At 40.5% G+C, this 6,573-nt stretch overlaps 2 pseudogenes; both read left to right on the forward strand.

The window, feature by feature from the left end:
• The first annotated feature begins 5,425 nt into the window (after nt 1–5,425).
• On the forward strand, nt 5,426–5,544 carry LOC134968412 (5S ribosomal RNA; annotated as a pseudogene).
• A 105-nt stretch (nt 5,545–5,649) lies between these two features.
• LOC134967209 (5S ribosomal RNA) lies at nt 5,650–5,768 on the forward strand (annotated as a pseudogene).
• The last annotated feature ends 805 nt before the right edge of the window (nt 5,769–6,573 follow it).

The raw sequence follows: 6,573 nt of genomic DNA on the forward strand, positions 1-6,573 counted from the left end.
AAGGTGAACTAACTAATGTACACAGTAGCGTGCGGTCCAGTCGCACTGCGTATAAGTGACTATTACTTATCCGCCGAACGACCAGCGGAATCGATTGTTTAGGCTGCGAAACCTCAGCCGGAGCGTATTCTCAAAACGGGCCTATATGGGTTCTACGCAAACCCCCAGGGCTGCGCTCACTACCTCTGACCTTTCTCAAGTCAGGGTTTTCAGAACTTCGCTAGTTACCTTAAACGGATTTCTGACTTCGCCGACCTTTTGGTCTGCTGTAATACTAATTGCTCCTTTATACCTTATACAATGTTAACGTGAGAAAGCCACTCCCACGCCACCAAGTGTCCACTCACCTGATGTGGTCTCCAACGGGATCCCGAATTATGGGTTCACAAAACCTTTATTTTCACACTCACTCCTGCTCACTCATATACACTTTGATTTTTCTGTACAGAAAATTACTTTCATTCAGGTGAAACAGGCTAATCCCAGAGGTGATGCAATAAGAGAAGGATCTTTTAAACTAAAATTTTGGAAACTGAACAAATTTGTGCTATTATCGCGTGGCTTCCGTATCTACTAGACTAAAACAATGCTATCGTGTGATTTGTATTTAGTGGGCATATCCGTACGCACGTTGTGTAATATACGCCACGTGTGTAGGCCTTTGCATTGCGTACGCAGTCTCGCATGCGGTCAGAGACACGTGTACACAGGCCGGATACGTCCGCAGTAACACAAATAACACACTTCTATAAAATGTAAACGATATTTAACTATAATCGCTTACCAAGCACCGCACAGTATCTCCTGTATAAACCTTTAAAACTGGGTCAGGCTGCGTGTGTGTTTTACACTTACTCCCTTAAATATTACTCTTTACTTTTAACTAAATAGCAACACATTTCTCAGCACGTAATCAATGCTAATGGCAAACAAGCCGGTAGATATGAAAAATACACAAAATACAGGTCTGAATGAATCTAGTAATCAATGCTTCCAATAGTATGATTCATATTGGATAGCTATCTTGCAGAACATACATTGATACATTGATATAAACACACACACATAATTATAATATTATATCTATGTACTATTCACTGGTCTCCTGAGACTCATTTACCCATTAAGTGCTTCTAATTTGCATATGAATGTGCTTTTGACTGTCTGTGAAGGTGGGTTTTCACTGCCAGGAAAAAGCAGTTGCACAGGTTAATTTGCATTTCAATGGCTTTCTTACAACAAGCAGAGTTTAACTGAATCCTAGAGGTAAAGGAAAAAAAAACTTTGTTTATCTGTATGTGGTTCTTACATCACGTATTCATCTTACTATTAACTTTTATTAAGCCCCATCTGAATCTATTTGTAATTGACTATGGCATGGGTGGTTCTCCCTCTATTCGGTACTGTTTTCCAGTGATATCTTCCTGTCCCATTGGACTGGTCTCGTGCCCTGAATTTGCTCCAACTTTTTGTCTGTCCTTGATTGTAATCATCAAACTATGCCTCTAAATATGCATATGTACCATTACTTTGAAATTACCACTTGTTTCTATTATTCCATGCATGTAATCCGTTGCTATGGAAACCGGGGAGCCTGGATCCTAAGAGTGTCTGCAGATCTACTTAAAGATGGCCGCCGCAGCCTTATTGAAAAGTATTCCAAGTATCCCACACAAAATGGACTCTGTCTGATGCAGCCCAAGAAGACAAAACACCTCCCTCTGTCTAGGAGCAGCTCAGAACAGCCGCGGGCGCATGCGCAATGGGACTTGTGAAGCTGGGAGCCGCCGGAAGTGACTCCAAATTGTACTGAGGATGTTTTTAAACGTTTTTCACTGCTGTAACCCACTCGTTTTTAGTAATATTAAGCATACCTGATAGCCACACTTGTCGCCGGTACCCCTATCTCCCCTATTCTTATACTTTTTAACAATACTATACCAGTGTTGTATTTTTAGGGTTGAGCTGACACCCTTTTACAAGGTTACGTGGGCTTTTAGCTTTTTATCGAAATTTTGTAATTTATCTATACAGTTTTACTGAGATTTTCACTTCACAAGTGGCGCTGTACTATCTTTTTGCACAAATTTTTTATTGGTATATTTGTATAGCAGCCTGGTGGGTTAAAGTATCCAGTGCCAAACAAATATGTTTGGAAACAATGATCGTACGACTAAAAGAAATGATTTATGCCAAAAAATATTTAATGAGAGTAAAACAGGTAATGTTCCCACGCCAACACGAGATCTGGATGACTTGTTTTGGGGAATGGAAAAACTCCTTATAAAGGAAGTTAAAGCATGGTGGGATGTGAAAGGACTTGAACACTATATCTCAGTTAACCGAGTACCTAGAGATCTGAGAATCCTGAAACAACCCACGTTTGGGAACATGGATACGGAATTTATAGAGGAATGGGACTCTATTTTACACAGATGTTCTATTGATCTAATGAAATTACTTATCAGGAAAAAGAAAAATGTCCTGGTGGAATTGGAAGCTGAGATTAAACTGAAAGAGTCTGAGATGCTCAGCTTTAAGGATAAAGATGATTATCAAATAAATGAAAAAGTTCTTAACAAGAAGCCTGAACATATTGAAGGGGAGGTCATAAAAGGAAAAGAAAGAAAGTTTTTTAGGGACAAGAATGATTACAATCAAGGACAGACAAAAAGTTGGAGCAAATTCAGGACACGAGACCAGTCCAATGAGACAGGAAGATATCACTGGAAAACAGTACCGAATAGAGGGAGAACCACTAGAAACATGAGTACAGACTCTGCATCAAGCCCACACATAAGAACAACCAACAGGTTTACAGCTCTGCGAAGAAGGGATTCAACGGATGACCAGGATTTTTCATCTTTAAGAATGGGTGCACGAACAAAAGACACAGTAAGAAATATGGTGAAGGAGGACAGCAGACAGGCTTCACCAATGAAAAGAAGGTTCCTAGAAGAAGAGGAAAACGAGGCGGTAGAAGGGAGAGAACGAAAAAGAAGGAACCTGTAACAGCCGAACCATGAAGTAAAGGCATCTTTAACCTATCCAAGCACATTTTAACCAAACCTGAGGTGACACTTCTGAATAAGGGACTATCATTCGCACCTACACGTGGTCTAAATAAATTTGAGACTTTTATTGACCTAAATAATTTTATACGAAAATTAACATTGAAAAGACATTTTTTGAGGAAAGAAGAAGCCGTCATTAATAACTATGAAGACAGATCCAAGTCTGGTTTAAAACCAACATCTAAATATTATCCCTTGGAATCCAAAGGCAACAATGTCAGCATTTTTTACGATCTGGTGAAGAAGGATTTATGCGACACAGAACTGAAACCAGTCAAGGAGAAGAATATGAATAACCGGGAGTGTGAAGCTTTGAAGAAACTACAGAAAAATAACAATATTGTTATAAAACAAGCTGATAAAGGGGGGGGGGGGTTAGTTATTATGGTCCATGAGGCATATACCAAGGAGGCACAAAGACTTTTGGGAGACACAATTTCATATATACCGTTGCAAAGTGACCGGAAAGAAGCTTTTGTGGATGAGCTCAGAACTCTACTCTTACATGGCCTCCGGAGTAATGTATTAACCAAAGATGAATATCAATATTTGATGCAGTCTAATCCCATTACCCCCATCTTTTACTTCCTGACAAAAACACATAAATCCTTGACCAACCCACCCGGCAGACCAATAGTGGCAGGGATAGGGTCGCTTACCGCAAATTTATCAGAATATGTTGATGTGTTCTTAAAAAAGTATGTGAAAGAGCTTCCATCATTTTTAAAAGACACTACATCAGTACTTAACATAGTAAGAACGGTGGAGTGGAAAAACACCCACATTTGGACAACTGTGGATGTCCAATCCTTGTATACATGTATCGAGCATTCCAAGGGTATAGCCGCATGTAGGGAGTTTTTGGAAAACGACCCTTCCCTAACTCGCACCCACAGGGATTTTATATGTGATCTTATGCATTTTATCCTTAACCACAACTATTTAAAATTTTTAAATCAGTTTTATTTACAATGCTGCGGTACAGCGATGGGAACAACATGTGCCCCAAGTTTTGCTAACTTATTTAAGGGCTGTTGGGAGAAAGTATATGTGTACAACTCAAGAGTCTTCAAGGAGAAAGTGATTTTATATAAACGATACATTGACGACATCCTAATCATCTGGGACGGCACAACAGAAACCTTTAACGATTTCCTCAGGACATTGGGAATCATTGATATGAATCTCACCTTCACCTCTACTGTAGTTAGTAGATCCGTGGAGTACCTAGATCTGATTCTAACTGGAGAGAATGGAGGGGTCACCACAAGAAATTTTATCAAGAAGGTCGACATGAATAGTTACTTACACTATCAGAGTAACCATTTAGAAAGGTGGAAGAATAATATCCCGGCATCCCAATTCTAAAGAATAAAGAGGAATTGCACAAGCTCTGAGGACTGTGATGACCAACTTGAAGTCTATAAGAAAAGGCTTGAGGATAAAAGATACCCCGGGCCTATTCTAGATGCGGCTCTGGAAAAGACAAGAACCCTAAACAGAGAAGATCTACTGACGTATAAAACCAGAGAAGATAAAAAAGACTCAGTGGCCTTCATTACCACCTTTAGTCAACATGAAAAAGTAATAAGAAAATCACTAAAAACCCATTGGAACATCCTCCTAATGGACCCAGTGCTTAAGGAGATCCTACCACCCCAACCAGAACTTGTTTTTAAGAAGTCAAGAAATCTGAAGGACATTATTGCACCAAGTATGTTAAAAGAAGAATCCGTCTGCAAGACCCCGAGGCTGAAATGCACAGGTTCATATAAGTGTGGAAAATGCAACATATGCAGATAACTACACCGGGACAGAAAAACTTTTAGCGGCACAGAAGGCAATAAGGAATACACCATAAAGGACTTTATGAACTGCAATACAACATCCGTGATTTACCTCCTGGAGTGTACCTGCAAAATGAAGTATGTGGGAAAGACAAAGAGACCATTAAAATTACGGATCCAGGAGCATATAAGGAACATTAAAAAAAAAGTGGCAAGCCATGCAGTTTCCAGACACTTTGCGTTACAACATAATTCCAATCAAGAGGAAATTACATTCAAGGCTATTGAACACGTGGCCTTGGGTGAGAGAGGAGGGGACCTTGCTAATAAACTTTCCAGATGGGAAATGTATTGGATATTCCAGCTACAGACTCTACATCCAGCTGGTTTGAATGAAGGATACGAAATCGCACCTTTTCTATAAGGTGTAGTATCCTTTACCCCCCTCTCTTCTCTTCATCGCTTTTTCCTGTATCTCACGTCATGTAAGAAGGCACTTTTAGCACTTTACGATTAAAAATTTTAAACAACCTATTTTTTGTTGTCATGGTGTCCGTTTGATCCGCGTACAGTCAAACCACACTGGTACGCCCAATCTCGTCTGATCTTGGAAGCTAAGCAGTGTCTGGGCCTGACCAGTACCAGGGAGGGAGACTACCTGGGAAGATCGGGTACTGTAAGGAGGACAGACGATGTATAACAAATATTGACCAAATAGCAGCACCACTATAGAATCACATAATTTAGTGACGACTTGGTTTTTGGTGTCATGGTGTCTGTTAAAATTCACGTACAGTCAAACCACACTGGTACGCCCAATCTCGCCTGATCTTGGAAGCTAAGCAGTGTCTGGGCCTGACCAGTACCAGGGAGGGAGACTACCTGGGAAGATCAGGTACTGTAATGATGACAGACGATTTCCAATGAATATTCACCAAATAACAGCACTAGTATAGAACCACGTAGTTTGGTAGTTTTAATACCACATATTCGGATACACTGTTCCCTCTGATGCACTGATACACAGCCTCATGCACCAGTCATATATATATATTAATAGTCACGGGGCTCATCATCCAAATAAGCCTTATGGTTATGTTTGCACTATAATCATCATTAGAAAATATCCTAGGTCACCTTAGATTCACTTATATTGCACTTATATTACACTAGCACTTTTAGCATACTGGCAAGGGTTAAAGATAATATATTTGTTTTTTTGAGCAGTTGCCATGAAACCTGTGCCTCTAAATATGCATATGTACCATTACTTTGAAATTACCACTTGTTTCTATTATTCCATGCATGTAATCCGTTGCTATGGAAACCGGGGAGCCTGGATCCTAAGAGTGTCTGCAGATCTACTTAAAGATGGCCGCCGCAGCCTTATTGAAAAGTATCCCACACAAAATGGACTCTGTCTGATGCAGCCCAAGAAGACAAAACACCTCCCTCTGTCTAGGAGCAGCTCAGAACAGCCGCGGGCGCATGCGCAATGGGACTTGTGAAGCCGGGAGCCGCCACGGGTGCATGCGCAGTCGCCGCCGGAAGTGGGGCGGAAGTGACGAGCTGAGTCCTCCGTCACCGGAAGTGTGGCGGAAGTGACTCCAAATTGTACTGAGGATGTTTTTAAACGTTTTTCCCTGCTGTAACCCACTAATTTTTAGTAATATTAAGCATACCTGATCTGTTTCTTACTCCAGCTTTGATGT

The sequence above is a fragment of the Pseudophryne corroboree genome, chromosome 10, assembly GCF_028390025.1.
Source record: "Pseudophryne corroboree isolate aPseCor3 chromosome 10, aPseCor3.hap2, whole genome shotgun sequence".
NCBI classification, from domain to species: domain Eukaryota; kingdom Metazoa; phylum Chordata; class Amphibia; order Anura; family Myobatrachidae; genus Pseudophryne; species Pseudophryne corroboree.